The following is a 16,777-nucleotide window of genomic DNA, read 5'->3' as shown; positions in this document are numbered from 1 at the left end:
GAAGAATAGAGGAAAATAAATGGAAGTGAGAAAATAATGAAATGACCAAATGATATGAATTTATTCAAGAAACATGTGATAACAAAAGGGATGAATAAAAGAAAGTGAGATAGTCTTCATAAAAATCATGTAAACCTATGATAATGTAGTCTTGAAAGAATTAAGCAAGTTCTAGAGTAGCATTAACCACAAGTGCATCACACATCAATAGGAATAATAGGCTTAAAAATATCCTCACTAGGTATAAAAAAAATTATCATCTCAATTTACCAACATGAAATCCATCACCAAGTTGTAATCCAAGAATCCAATCATGACAATACATCATCAAATTTGACAATCAAATTTAACTAGCTTTCACAATTTCTAAGATGATAAAAAGAATGCATAAGGAATTTATTATGAAAAACCCGACTAGACAAACTAAAAATGAACTTTCAAGCAAAAGCAAATAAAGCAAGGCAATATGTACAAGCAAAAAGAAAAAGAAAAAGTGAGATGGAACAAACTTCCCTGAAATTCTGGTGGTCGGAGTCGATTCAGTTCCATAAGCCACTCTGGAAGTGGGATGAATGTAGATGAAGTGAGGATCGCTCCCTCCACCTTTAACTCCTTAAAAATTTTCTCCGATGGCCGAAGACGGTTCAGTTGGAATGTCCACTCCAGAAGCTTCATTATTGCATAGAAAGTTAAGGTTTTCTTTAATCAGTACAATGCATCCTTGCGTGATTGACTGCAAATAAAATATCTAAAAAAATTCCTGTGAAATAAAAAGAGGATGCAAATCCTGCACGCATGCTGAGTAAGATGTATCAGAAACAATATCAAAAGTAACAGAGCATGAATCAAAAGATGTATCACATCCACTACAATCAATATGAACTACCTCCATGGTATTTCCTAAAGATTCAGAAGAAATATCAACCTTACCATCCTGAAAGGTACTTGGAGGCTCTAGAACAGTGAATGTGACATCATCTTGATCATGTAAAGGTACTGACTCTGGATCAGGTTCAATCAACGGAAGTGATTCTTGAGTTTACCCTACACTTTCATCGTCACTAGGTACAATAAAAGGCTCAACCTGTGGTAGAATAATCCAAGGAAGCGATTCTTGGGTCTCCCCAACACTTCCATCATCAAAGACAACACTTGCAACATCAAGACTATCTGGAACAACAATATCATTGACAACAACATTATCAGAATCAATTACAGCATCACGATATAAAAGACTAGAAGAGTCATATAAAGTAGCAGAATTAAAGTCAAGAATATTACAAACTCTACAATCCATCTTCTCAGGAATTGATGCGGTAGGTTAATCTGAATGCAACTGTAACTCTGTCGATGAATGTGTTCTTGGCTGGAACTATGTTTCTTGATGTTGTACAAGTTGTTGTGACTGCTCCCAAAAATCCTGCTCAGGCTGATGTTGCTGAAAGTAAGGCTGGTAATGTTGGGACCACTCAGAAGTCCCTTGTTGTATGTTCCCATACTTGAATCCTTCAATTAAATTATACCTGTCCTGCTGATGAGTCTGATAATACTGAGGATCAGGCTGTTGATACTGGATTCTGGTTGGGAATACACTAGCAAAGGAATGAACATCTTCGGTAATCATCGGTCTAGTCTCATACTACTGATAATTTGCAGCCATAATCTCGATAAGTTCTCTGGTCTGAGTAGATGTCTTGTTAACTAGAGCTCCTCCACTAGCTGCATTAACCATACTTCAGTCCATGGGAAGCAATCCCTCATAGAAGTATATAATCAGTAGCTGATCGCTTATCTGGTGCTGAGAGCAACTAGCAACAAGTCTTTTAAATCTATCCCAATAATCTTGAAACAGTTCTCCTGTAAATTGTTGGATTCCACAAATACTCCTCCGAATAACTACGATCCTAGAAGCTGGAAAGAACCTCGTCAAAAATAATTTCTTCATTTTGGTCCAACTGGAAATTGAATTGGGTGGGAGACAATACTGTTGGGATCTTAGATGGCTAGAGGGGGGGGTGAATAGCCTCTTAAAAAAAAAACTTAGACAGAGATTTCTACACAAAAACTAGTTAGCACAGCGGAAGTGGAAAACTAAAACGAAGGAAGAAAAACACATACACAGCAGACACAAAGATATACGAGGTTCGGGGATAACTTGCCCCTACTCCTCGGCGTGTCCGTAAGGTGGACGACTCCTTGATCTTCGGTAGATCGCACCCCGGATAACTTCCGGCTAAAGATGTCTCCTTCTCGGTGGAGCAACCTCTCAACAGAGTCTCAAGAAAGATCTAAATTAAAGCACGAGACTTACAGAAACTCGGTGGCAAAGGAGAATAGAAGTGCTTACAACCACGCGAGGATCAGTAGCAGAAAACAGAGATCGCAGTTCACCCGAGAGCTCAAGAACTTCGCACAACAGCACAGACTTTTTTTTTAAGCTTTCTTCGTTGTATTGTTCTTGTTCCCCTCTCGCTGTTTTTACTGCTTCTCAAATCTGATCTCTGCTGTCACAGATCTGGTCAAAACTGCGCAAATCAGCGCTGCAGCCAATCCCTCTTCCTCCTTACCTGGTTCTCTGAACTCACACCAATGATATCACAGTCATCACTGGCGTCTTCTGAGCTCGAACCAATCCCCAGGAGTCAAGCAGATCGCAGCCCAATCGCAATCAGAAACCCAGTGAACGTTGATGCCTCAAATGCATCTGTTGCAGCAAATCACAGTGTAAAGAGCACTTGTCTTCTTCTCTTAATGAAGCTCAATTTGAATTCAACCATGAGAATGTGACCTGCAACCTGCAAGCTCAAAAGACTCACAGCAGATGGTTAAAAACAGATGGTGAAGACAAATACGGCAATCAGAAAAAGTACATGCAAAATAAACAATACCGTGGATCGGTCCGATCCACTCGAATCCTCCGATCGGTGCGGACCGATCGCCTGATCGGTCCCGGACCGATCAGATGGCGATTCCAAATGCGCAGCTTCGATCGATCTGCGGACCGATCGGCAGGAATCTGATCGGTCCCGAGACCGATCAGATAGCCGAAACGCTCAACTCCTCTGATCGGTCTCGAGACCGATCAGATGCTTCTGATGGTCTCGATCGATTTCGATCGGTCTGACCGTCGATGGCGTTCGCAGCCATCTCGATCGGTCGGCGGACCGATCGACTGACACCCACGCGATCACTGGCTCGATCGGTCGAGCCCTCTCTGACCTAGTCCGGAAAAATGAGCTCCCTAGCCCTTTCCGACTTTATCTGGTCCTAGAGAACGAGCTACCGAACCCTCTCTGACTCCGCATGCCAAGTTTCCTTCTTGGACTTTTCAACACCAGATGTCCGATCACCCTTGATCCATCTGAATTTTTTCTTGCCCGGCTTCACTCACCAGGACTTGCACCTAGCTTCACTCACTAGGGTTTTCACCTGGCTTCACTCACCAGGACTTGCACCTAGCTTCACTCACTAGGGTTTTCACATGGCTTCACTCACCAGGACCTTCCAATCTGCCTGGCTTCACTCACCAGGATATGAGTTAATTATCTGATACAAACTTAAATCAGTGTCAACAGCAAAACAACATCCAGGTCAGACTGTATCAACAATCTCCCCTTTTTTGTTCTTTGACAACACGATTTAAGTTTAGATCAGAAATGCTCATATACCCATAATTTTAGGAAAATCAGGATCCTCCCCCTAAGACGGATACACCACCAAGTCAAGGACGGGAATCAAGATCCTTCCCGTTATCCTCTCCCCTAAAATCAAGCTTTCATACATTTCTAAACTTAGGTATCCTCTCCCCCTTTGTCAAACACCGAAAAGGTGCAAATGAGGTGACAAAAATTCAAAAGGCTCCCCCTTAACCCATACTGCCTTCTCTTAACTGACCTAGAATTCCCTCTAAGGTCACAATATGACAATAAGAAAGACATAAGATACAATCAAATCATGGCATAGGAACAGCATATTAATAACCGATAGAAAATGAAACATAATAAAGAGCAAGCAAATATAAAACTGAGTAGCATAAATACATGAGTAGCATCAGAAGTGCAAACATCCAGGTCAGACATAAAGACTAACAAATAACATCCAAGATACAGACAGTCAACAAACAAACTGTATCAATCAATATCCTTACACTGAGGAACATCACCATCATCGGCAGGAGGGGTGAAATCCTGAGGCGGCACGCTGGAGGATGGATAGCCTGGGTAAGACTGCGGAGGCGGGTAGCGTGTCATCCATCCAAGTAGCTAGCCATGTCACCACACGATGCGCATATCATCGGTTACCTGGTCAACCGCAGCAGTCATCGTGGCCGGTCTATCCGAATGCGAAGTCCATCGAACTCGCAGCGACCACCATCACCTCGTGTCGATCAAAAGCGACTCTCAACTCGGCGATGCGCGGTAGCAGATCGGATCGGCCTCTCCATCGCCGCAGCGGGAGGAGCAAGAACAGGAGCAACCTGTCGTCGAGGTAACTCACCTAGTGCCCTCCCATCCTTCCACCTAACTGTCCCATCCTGTCCTAAGATTCCAGACTTGGAAAACGCACATTTCCCAAGTCGACAATCCTGCCTAACCATCTTTACTATCCTCCCCTTAGAGACATCAATACCCAGGGTCTCAAGCCAGTCAGTAATTATATACCCAAAAGGCATATAGATGGTGTAACCGCTTGGCTCGCTATGGGATATGATAGAAGTATAGACACTCGACATGACATCAAAGTCAAGACGCCTACGCAACCCGTAAAGCATCAGACAATGATACGGTCGAATCTCTGCCAATGGTTTAGAGGTGATAGTTAGAAGACAGTTTGTGACAATTTTGAAAAGAATGTAATCAGGAGCAGAAAGGCCAAGGGCTGCAAATGTAGGAAAGTCGACATCTAACTCATCTAATCCATCCGATCTCGGATGTCCAAAGAAGTACTCATAAATCGAGTCAGATGAGACATCAAGAGGATGAGGCACGGGTTCAGGCAAAGAAGGATAGAATGAGAACACCGTCCCCGAACACAAACGACAGCCTAAATAATCAAAGAAGGCAATTAAGCTGAAATCAACGTTTTGCTTAGCCACTCTTGATCTATAACTACCATCAATAGTCTGATGAAGGTTGTTATAGAATTCAGAAACTAGGTCAAAGTTGATATCTCTCTCTAAATATACCAAGGAATCAAGTTTATAGTACGCTATGGTCTCCGTAATTGCTGGACAAAACTCATTCATGTATTTTTGATCGACTGATCTACATGGGAGCAATTTGAAAGTCCTTTCCTTAAAGGATTGTTCAAACTGTTGGTTGAGAAATCTTCCTGAACTGGATGGTTGAGGTCGGGAACTAGCAGCAGGAGCTTTGGATTTATCTTTGGACTTGGAAGTACCCTCACCTACTGGTTTCTTTCTAATGGGACACAATGGGAAAAAGAAGAGCACAGGAGCCACCCGAAACACAAAGTCACAGATATGTGAGAAATGAAGTCGAAATGCCAAAGTTCTAGAGAAATAGGAGTTACCTTGATGCCATTGAACTCTCGGCTAGAGCTTCGGAGGGCTAGAACTGGACTAGTGTTCCGGCGTGTAAAGAGAAGAGAAAGGGTGAGCTGGTGGGAAGAGTCAGCTAGGGTTTCCCGTGAATGAGGAAAATAAGGGATCGGGAGGTTTTAAGGGTTTAGATGGGTGTACAGTGAAGAAATGATCGGACGGTTGTCCGATCAGAAGGTATCAGAAGCCTCCTGATCGGTCCCTGGACCGATCCTGATCGGTCCACGGACCGATCAGGAGACGATCAATACTCACCGATCGGTCCCTTGACCGATCAGCAAGATTCCTGATCGGTCGGTAGACCGATCAGAGATTGATCAGTGGCTTTTCTGCCGAATTGATCTGATCGGTCTCCGGACCGATCAGGGAACTCTCTGATCGGTCTGTAGACCGATCAGAAAGAGATCAGTAGCGGGCTCGAGCGTGCCAGGCTGACTTGATCGGTCCGTAGACCGATCAGTGTCTGATTTCTCCCGTAATTTCAGTAACTGAAAGTAGTAATTTCAGTAACTTGTGTTCGATAATTCGTGGGAGTTTCTCTAGGAAAACTCCCAAGTTCAGCACCTAGAACATGGAGGATCTACAAGCATAGCTCTTACCTAAAAGTTATGGTCTGAACAGGTTTATAGCCCTAAAGTTTCAGATTCTCATCAAACAAAACCTCACACTAACTCCAAACATATGGAGTTCTGTCTTCTTGGTCCTTAAGAGTTCAAAACATATTTTTGCTAAACTCGTCTCTATGATCAGGTTCAAGTTTGTCAAAATATAGACAACTTGTCCTAATTTGCAATCAAGGCATGAAAGCTGAAATTCTTGATTCTTGTTATGTTTAGTTTCAAGTTTGTCAAAATATATCCAAGTTATTATTATTTCCTTTAATAACCTATCGTTTTATCAATCAAAAGTCATGACATGAACCAAACAACAATACCAATCAACACATCAACCATCAACCATGATTAGAAACTTTCTAGGCAAAAGTCCAACCAAGATTCCTTGGTTGGAATATATGAGTAAGATCTAGGAACCAATTACACATGAATTATGTAATGGTGTTCCCCATACTCAATTAATGTCTCTTCAACCTAATTATTCAAGAGATGCATGATACATTTTGAATAATTTGGTTGTTCCTAGCATCTCACCCCATTTCTAGCAAACAAAAATATTTTGTTAAACCTTATAGTTTGTGTGAGATGTTCCCAAGTTGCCCAAAATCATTCCCAATTTCTTTTGTCATTTTAATTTGTCCTTATTGATCATGATGAAGTCCTAAGGACCTAAGGAGCCAAACACATCCCCAACTCCCTCCTTAAATGACTAAATTCATTTTCCGGAAGGGGTTTGGTGAAAATGTCGGCTAGGTTTGACTTTGACTCCACATATGTGAGCACAATGTCACCCCTAGCTACGTGATCTCTAATGAAGTGATGACGCACTTCAATGTGCTTGGTCCTTGAATGATGGACTGGATTTTTAGTTAGGTTGATCGTGCTAATGTTGTCACATAGCACTTGTACACCCTTATAAGAAAGTCCATAATCCTCTAGGGTGTGTATCATCCACAACAACTGTGATACACTCTCTCCCATGGCAATATATTCGGCCTCGGTCGTGGAGAGAGCAACACAATGTTGCTTTCGACTTGACGAACTAACTAATGATGAACCTAAGAATTGGCAACCCCCACTAGTGCTTTTCCGATCCAATTTGCACCCAGCATAATCGGAATCGGTATAGGCTATCAAGTCAAAAGACTCTGTACGAGGGTACCATAGACCTACTCGAATTGTGCCCTTAAGGTATCTCAATATTCTCTTAACTGCAATTAAATGAGATTCCTTGGCACAGACTTGATACCTAGCGCACATGCCCACAGCAAAGAGTATGTCCGGTCGACTAGCTGTGAGATATAGAAGACTACCAATCATGCTTCTATATTGCGTTAGATCAATTGGTTTCCCACTCTCATCATTGTCAAGGCGAGTGTTTGTCGCCATTGGAGTGGACACTTCCTTAGAGTCACTCATATTGAATTTTCTAAGCATCTCTTGAGTGTATTTCGTCTGATGGACATAAATGCCATCTCGAGTTTGTTTGATTTCAAGTCCAAGGAAGAATGTCAATTCTCCTACTAGACTCATCTCAAACTCACTTTCCATGTGAGAAATAAATTCATTCAAATAGCCCTTGTTATTTGAGCCACAAATTATGTCATCGACATATACTTGAGCTACAAAAATATTTTCACCATCTCTACGAGAAATAGTGTTGGGTCTATTTGGCCTCTCACAAAACCCTTTTCTAGTAAATATGTTGACAACCTTTCGTACCAAGCTCGTGGTGCTTGTTTAAGCCCATAAAGTGCTTTCTTGAGCTTGTACACGTGGTTTGGAGCTTCGGTATTCACAAACCCCGGTGGTTGTTCAACATAGACTTCTTCTTTAATAAAACCATTTAAGAAGGCAGATTTAACATCCATTTGATAGAGTTTGAAACCTCTATGTGCAGCAAAAGCTAGCATCAAACGAATGGACTCTAATCGTGCCACGGGAGCATAAGTCTCATCATAATCGAGACCTTCGACTTGACTATAGCCCTTGGCTACAAGTCTTGCCTTGTTTCTTACAACTTCTCCCTTTTGATTTAACTTATTTTTGAAGACCCATTTAGTTCCAATAATGGTGGTCTTTTTCGGTCTAGGAACCAAGTCCCACACTTGGCTCCTTTCAAATTGACCTAATTCGTCTTGCATAGCTATGATCCAATCAGGATCGCGCAATGCCTCATCAACTAATTTTGGTTCAATCTCTGAAATCAATGCGACTTCATTAGACTCATTTCTGAAGAATGATCTAGTCCTAACCCCTTGTTGGATGTCTCCCACAATTTGGTCTTGGGGATGACTAGTGGCTATCCTAGATTGTCTTGGTGTTGGTGGTGCCTCATGAATGGTCTCACTCGGCACAGGCGAGGACTCAATATAAGGCAAAGGATCAAATTGAGTTCTTTGTTGCCTTTGCTCATCAACATCAGAGTCAACTTCGACTCGTTCTTCATTTTGATCATTCAAACTTAGATTTCTAAGTTCAAATTGAATTTCTCCTACATCCCTTGGTTGATCATTTAAGTTAGGGATTTCTTCAAAGGCTACATCAGAGGACTCTTCAATCAATTTGGTCCTATTGTTGTAGACTCGATAGGCTTTGCTGGTAAGAGAATACCCGACCAGTATCCCTTGATCAGCCTTAGCCGTGAACTTCCCAAGATGGTCCTTGGTGTTCAAAATAAACACCTTACAACCAAACACCCTAAGATGTTTAATTGTAGGTGGTTTCCCAAACCAAAGTTCATGGGGAGTCTTTCCTAAAAACCTATGTATTAAAACTCGATTTTGCACATAGCAAGCTGTATTCACAGCTTCAGCCCATAAGTAGCTCGGTAGTGAGTACTCATTGAGCATGCTTCGTGCAGCCTCTTGTAAGACTCGGTTCTTTCTCTCCACAACCCCATTTTGCTGTGGGGTCCTTGGAGTAGAGAACTCATGCCTATATCCCTTTTCTTGACAAAACTCTAAAAACCTATGATTTTGAAATTCCCCACCATGATCACTTCTAATGGTTTTAATTGTTGTCGATTTTTCATTTTCAGTTCTTCTACAAAAGGAAATAAAAATATCTATAGTTTGGTCCTTATGTTTCAAAAAGAAAGTCCATGTGTATCTAGTAAAATCATCAACGATTACCAAGCAATATCTACTTCCATTCAATGATATTACACTACTGCAATCAAATAGGTCCATGTGCAATAAATCTAAAGCAGTAGATGTACTTATAATGCTTTTACCTTTATGAACACCTTTTGTTTGCTTACCCTTTTGACATGCATCACATAGTTTGGTCTTGTGGTACTTGATGCTGGGTAAGTCTCGCACTAATCCTTGGTTGGCCAACTTCCGGATGTTCTTCATGTTTACATGTGCCAACCTTCTATGCCATAGCCAAGACTCTTCTTCTTTTGACATGAAACACTTAATCAAAACATTAGTAGCACTTTTAAACGATACTTGATAAATATTATCAACCCTTGTGCCTACTAGTACCGTGTCAAGTGTGTCAACGTGTTTAACCAAACATTGACTTGAATGAAATTCAATTGTGTAACCCGTATCACACAATTGACTGACACTTAGGAGATTAAAAGTCATCCCCTTGACTAGAAGGACATTCTTGATATGGAGACATTCGGATATATGAATGTCTCCAACTCCTACAACCTTAAGACTACCATTGTTACCAAATGACACATTACCTCTATTTTTGTTTTGAATGGTAGAAAATAGTGACTTGTCCCCGGTCATGTGCTTGGAGCATCCACTATCAACAAACCAAGTTGATAGACGCTCCCCCTTTACCAATGCCTACAAGACACGAAAGATAGATGTTTTAGGTACCCAAATCTTGGGACCTAATGCATCTACAATGAAAGACTTAGGCACCCATGCCTTTGTTACCTTCTTCCTAGTCTCATGAACCCTAGAAACATGCGATCTATGAAATTGGGTTCTTGACACTAAAGAAATAAAACTAGACTCCTTAGGTTGGTATCCTAATCCAGCCTTGTTGTAGACCGCCCTTTGGGCATTTAGAATCATGTCTAATGTCTTGGAGCTAGTTGAGAATTTCTCAAGCATTTTCTTGAGTTTCTCAACCTCACCCTTCAAGGCTTTGTTTTCATCTTCAAGGAGCTCTAGATGTAGGTCATCAACCTCATCTTCCCTAAGAGCTCTCAAGTTCTCTACTTCTTCTTTTAATGATTTATTTTCTGTTTTTGATTTTTTAAGCAAGGTAGACAAATGTGTAATAGTCTTATAGCATTTTTCTAAGTGAGAAGAGGTTACCTCTTCATCATCCGAAGATGATGAAGCCGCGGCTGATGTGCTTGAGTCATCACTCTCGGATTCGGACTCCTCCCTTGCCATGAGTGCCAATTGCCGAGTACTCTTCTCCTTCTTCTCTTCCTCCTCCGATGAGCTTGAGGAGGATTCATCCCAAGTGGCCTTGAGAGCTTTCTTCTTCTTGGCTCTTTCCTCCTTCTTTTTGGCCCGTTCCTCCTTCTTGAGTTTTGGACACTCACTCCGGTAGTGGCCTTTCTTGCTACACTCATAACATGTAACATTAGTCTTATCGATATTTTGATCATTAGATTTACCTTTTCCTTTATATCTCCTGCTTCTTCTCATGATCCTCCTCACAAAATTTGCCATCTCGCTTGATGATGATCCACCTTCATCATCGGACTCGGAGGAGGATGAAGATGAAGGAATCTCTTTCTCCTTCTTCTTTTCTCTCCTTCTTCTCCCATCCTTACTCTTTTCTCCTGCAACCAAAGCTATACCTTTCTCCTTTTGACCTTTGTTAGCAAGTTCATGAAGTTCCATTTCACAAAAGAATTCGTCTAATTTAACAATGGAAAGATCCTTGGAAACCTTGTAGGCATCTACCATAGATGACCACAAGGCATTCCTTGGAAAGGATTTAAGAGCGTACCTTACTAGGTCGCGATTCTCCACGCGTTCATCCACGGAATGTAAACCATTGATGATTTCCTTGAACCTCCCATGTAGTTCACTTACCGTTTCATTTTCCTTCATGAGTGAGATTTTGTAGTTGATTTAAGAATAGGTCCCTCTTGGCTATCCGAGAATCTCGAGTTCCTTCTTGGAGCTCGATAAGCTTGTTCCATAAATCTTTTGCACTCGAGAATGGACCTACCTTGACGAGTTGGTCCTTGGCAATCCCACATTGTAAGGTGACAACCGCCTTGGCATCGGCTTGCCCTTTACGAGTTTGTTCAGTAGACCACCTTGATGAATCGAGTTCCTTACCTTCTTCATCCTTCGGTGGTGTGAAGCCTTCCTTGACCGAGAACCACATGGAGATATCAGTCTTGAGGTAATACTCCATGCGGCTCTTCCAATACTGGAAATCTGCTCCATCGAAGAACGGTGGTCTGTTGGTGCTGAATCCTTCCTTCATGGCCATCTTGTTGCTCCTTGGAATGTTAGTCCAGATGAAGAGCACCAGGCTCTGATACCACTTGTTGGGATCTTAGATGGCTAGAGGGGGGGTGAATAGCCTCTTAAAAAAAAACTTAGACAGAGATTTCTACACAAAAACTAGTTAGCACAGCGGAAGTGGAAAACTAAAACGAAGGAAGAAAAACACATACACAGCAGACACAAAGATATACGAGGTTCGGGGATAACTTGCCCCTACTCCTCGGCGTGTCCGTAAGGTGGACGACTCCTTGATCTTCGGTAGATCGCACCCCGGATAACTTCCGGCTAAAGATGTCTCCTTCTCGGTGGAGCAACCTCTCAACAGAGTCTCAAGAAAGATCTAAATTAAAGCACGAGACTTACAGAAACTCGGTGGCAAAGGAGAATAGAAGTGCTTACAACCACGCGAGGATCAGTAGCAGAAAACAGAGATCGCAGTTCACCCGAGAGCTCAAGAACTTCGCACAACAGCACAGACTTTTTTTTTTAAGCTTTCTTCGTTGTATTGTTCTTGTTCCCCTCTCGCTGTTTTTACTGCTTCTCAAATCTGATCTCTGCTGTCACAGATCTGGTCAAAACTGCGCAAATCAGCGCTGCAGCCAATCCCTCTTCCTCCTTACCTGGTTCTCTGAACTCACACCAATGATATCACAGTCATCAATCCCCAGGAGTCAAGCAGATCGCAGCCCAATCGCAATCAGAAACCCAGTGAACGTTGATGCCTCAAATGCATCTGTTGCAGCAAATCACAGTGTAAAGAGCACTTGTCTTCTTCTCTTAATGAAGCTCAATTTGAATTCAACCATGAGAATGTGACCTGCAACCTGCAAGCTCAAAAGACTCACAGCAGATGGTTAAAAACAGATGGTGAAGACAAATACGGCAATCAGAAAAAGTACATGCAAAATAAACAATACCGTGGATCGGTCTGCACCGATCCACGCTCGATCATCTGATCGGTCTGCGGACCGATCAGCACTAATCTGATCGGTCCCGGACCAATCGGATGGCGCTGTTTCAACACGCGCGACCGATCGATGCGGACCGATCGATCTGATCGGTCCGAGACCGATCAGATAGCGTTGTTCCCAAACGCTTTGCCCTGATCGGTCTCCGGATCGATGCTTCTGATGGTCTCGATCGATTTCGATCGGTCTGACCGTCGATGGCGCTCGATAGCCATCGATCATCGATCGGTCGGGACCGATCGGTGTCAGTTTCCTGGATCGGTCTGGCGGACCGATCCGACTCAGTCCGGGTCGAGCCCTCTCTGACCTAGTCCGGAAAAATGAGCTCCCTAGCCCTTTCCGACTTTATCTGGTCCTAGAGAACGAGCTACCGAACCCTCTCTGACTCCGCATGCCAAGTTTCCTTCTTGGACTTTTCAACACCAGATGTCCGATCACCCTTGATCCATCTGGATTTTCCCTTGCCCGGCTTCACTCACCAGGACTTGCACCTAGCTTCACTCACTAGGGTTTTCACCTGGCTTCACTCACCAGGACTTTCCAACTGCTTCAATCAGGTCAACCTAGTCAACCTGGATTAGTAATTAATCCGAGTTAATTATCTGATACAAACTTAAATTAGTGTCAACAGCAAAACAACATCCAGGTCAGACTGTATCAACAAATACAACCAATCTTTTGCTTAATCTGCTACTGAAAATGGAAATGCTCTAAATCTAACATTTTCTTCTGATATGTCAAGTGGGTTCTATGAAGAACAAATCATCTCCAAATCATGCATATGTCTGTTGAGATCTTCACCAGAAAGTCCATGAAACTTCGGTAACAGATGTACTATTTTCCATAACTCGAAGTCTGCTTCCAAATCAGAATAATGAATGCAGAATGAATCAACTGACAAATCTGATGCCCAAAGCTCTCTGAGAGTATTTTCAGTGTTCTTCTCCATGTTGCTCATCAAATCTGAGATCTTGTACACACTGAAACTCTAAAACTGTTGATAATACACAGATTTCCTGATCTTTCCTGAAACACTCATGCAAATATCATCAAAAGACACAGGAAATAGATAAGATATCACATATGCATACAAGAGATGAAATAATTAAGCCCCTAACAATATTTTTGAATTTTTGCAACCACAAAAAATAGAAACAAGAAAAGAGAGGAAATAGAAAAATAATCCTAAGATTACCAAACACCGTTACTTGTTCCCCAGCAACGATGCCAATTTGATTTCGACCCAATTTGTCGTGAATTAGGCATCAAACAATGAAGTACCAAACCCCTAATACGCTAATGTAGCATAGGAATGACTCGGATCGTCCGCTAACAAAAGCAATGGTAAACTTAGGATCGTATGTTATTTTTATTTTTAGGGTTTTCAATATAGAAAAGGGGGTTTGGATTTTAATTATAAATCTAACAAATGAAAGGCAAAGCAAGTAGGAAATTAATCTAGTGCTAGAATGAAATCTAACTATGTGCTAACAATTAATCCACAACGTATTGTCACTCTATGCTATGGATTAACTATCAACACAATTAAACTAAGAAATAGAATGACAAAGTATTAAATGAAACCTAATCTAGTAAATGAAAGGCAATGCAAGTAAAGAAAACTATGTTTACCCTAACTAACCATTGAAGATTTTCCTACATCGCATTGTCACACTATGATACAAGATTATCTATCAATGAGCATAACATGAAGTAAAGCATTAACGAAACTAAGAATGTAATGAAGCCTAAAGCATGTAATGAAAGCCTAAACTAATCTATCCAAATTGCATTCAATCAAAACTAGAACTTAACAAAATTGAAATAACAAGACAAAAACAGTAATTAAACAAAATAAAATACATCAAATTGAACCTAACTACTTAAAGAAACATTTCATCAAACACATGATATGCATGAAACAAATTAAACGAACTACATGCAATTCAAACATGGAAATCAAGTTCAATATAAGGATTCAATAAAAATTCAACACAAACAAGCAAACATGAGTAATAAGCAGAATTAAACTAACTAAACCAAACACAATCCACACTTCTTCTTCCGATATCGAAGACTACCCTTCGCCGTCACACGAAAGGCCCGGCTCGGAACCCCCAAAGCCGGTGGATAGAGCACTCTACTGGTGGCTGCTTGCGTCGACACGATGATGGTGAACGGATCTTGCCGGAGAACCCCTCCGGCGAGGTGAAGTTGGACTGCTGCCGCTGTGAAATGGAATAGAATAAACCACCGCCGCTTCCTCCTTGCTCTGCCGCTTGGACCCCAAACTGAAGAGCTGCCAGGAAGAAGCTGGACGGTGGAGATCACACCGGAGAACCCCTCCGGCGAGGTGAAGTTGGTCGGAATCGTCGTCGTCACTCGCTGCCCCGCTGAGATTGCTACTGCTATCGCCGCTGGAAATCGCAAGGAGAAGGGTGGAGAGGGCTGGCCGGCCGGTGGCAGTGCAAGCAAAGGAATAGAGGCCGCCAGCCGGAGAGAAGGAAGGAAGAAAGGAAAGGAGGAGAGGCGCCGGTGGGGATCGCGTGCCCTAGCCGAGGAAGAGGTCGCGCGATCAAGAGGGAATCTCTACTGTAGCGCTGCGTGAAGTGTAAAGAGTGGAAATTTCTCTCTTGTGATCTGAGCCGTCCAATTAAATGAAGAGCTGATCTTGTTGATGAAGAGATGAGTGGTCCGAATCAAGTTGCCTTCTTACTTGGATCCAATGGTTTATATCATTTTAGATCTGGGTCAAGGGTAGGATGCTTAGATCAGAATGAAGGAGCAAGATCTCTCTTGATCTAGATCAACGATCCACACTAATTCAACTTGATATCCTCCGTTTGATTTCCAAATCAAGCCAAATTCGATCCGACTTGACCATAATCCACGACTCTTTGAATTTTCTACAAAATCACATAAAAATATGAAATTAAATTTCACAATTTATAGGAAATTTATAATTAAGCCTAAAAATAGATTCTCCTCACAAAATATAATATAAGCATAAAATTAAGTATGTGAGAAGGTAAAAATGACAATAATAAGAGCCAAAATGATGCAAAAAATGTTAGTTATCAGAGGTCCAAGCAAGGAGGTATACGATATTTTACTGTTGCGTTACAGTCTTCTTGTTGCTATGATCTTTGCTTCTTCTTCTTTTTCGTCGTCGGAGACTGACTTGAGCGTTGGAGGGCCATCGCTGGGGACCCTTTCCCTTGCTCGACACTCACACTACTTGTGTTGCAGGTCGGAGCGAAGTCCACAGGAGATCAACGGGCGCCACATCCCTAGCATCCATCTCATCAACTTTCGGACAGGATCGATCTCTATATCTTTTGCTTGGCCTTTTAAAGAGGCTTGGTAGAGATCATTAAGGTATTTTGGCGTACGATAAGTATGTGTACAATATCCTTTCATGCTACATCTATAACATGAATTTTCTGATCTCTTTTCATCGTTATCTTATCTATTTTAAACCCTTTTACCATTGTTTTTTGTCCACCTCCGGTGGACATTATTGTTAATCTATTTATGGTGAGTTATTTTATTTCTTTTATTATAACGCCATGATTTACTTGAAATCGATCATTTTTGTGTCTATGATCATGACCATGACCACGATGAAATTTTTATTTATGCTATCATTTATCATTTTTATAAATTATCTCATTCATTTCAGGTCAGGGAATGGACTAATACCAGTTGGATGAATTTCATAATTTTTCATCAAAAAGTTCATTATTTTGCTCAGCCACAGATATGTAATCAACTCAAAATATTTCTTGAAACCTTTCTCTCTCTATATAAACAAATCTATATATTTTTTGATATTATCGATAGCTAAAATTAAAAACTAAGTAAAAATATCAGGCTGATAACGTAGTGTGAACTTATATATATATATTATTAATCATTTTTCTTTCCCTTACCTCTTTCTCTTATATTAAAAAATAATAAATCTAATTATTTTCATTGATTAGTCCTAGAATGACTAATTTAATCCTAAGAAAATTTTCCATTAAGATTTTATGGATATCTATATACATATATTATTTTACAACCGAAGTGATTTTGATGAAATTATTCTTAAAAATTAAAGCTTTCTGAGACCGAACCTAATTCAATATGGGCCGCGCCGGCCCACCGTCGGACGTCGTTTTCTTCGGTCCTCCTCTCGCTTCC

Source organism: Zingiber officinale, chromosome 5B (genome assembly GCF_018446385.1).
Source record: "Zingiber officinale cultivar Zhangliang chromosome 5B, Zo_v1.1, whole genome shotgun sequence".
NCBI lineage: Eukaryota > Viridiplantae > Streptophyta > Magnoliopsida > Zingiberales > Zingiberaceae > Zingiber > Zingiber officinale.
This window is presented reverse-complemented; position numbering follows the sequence as displayed.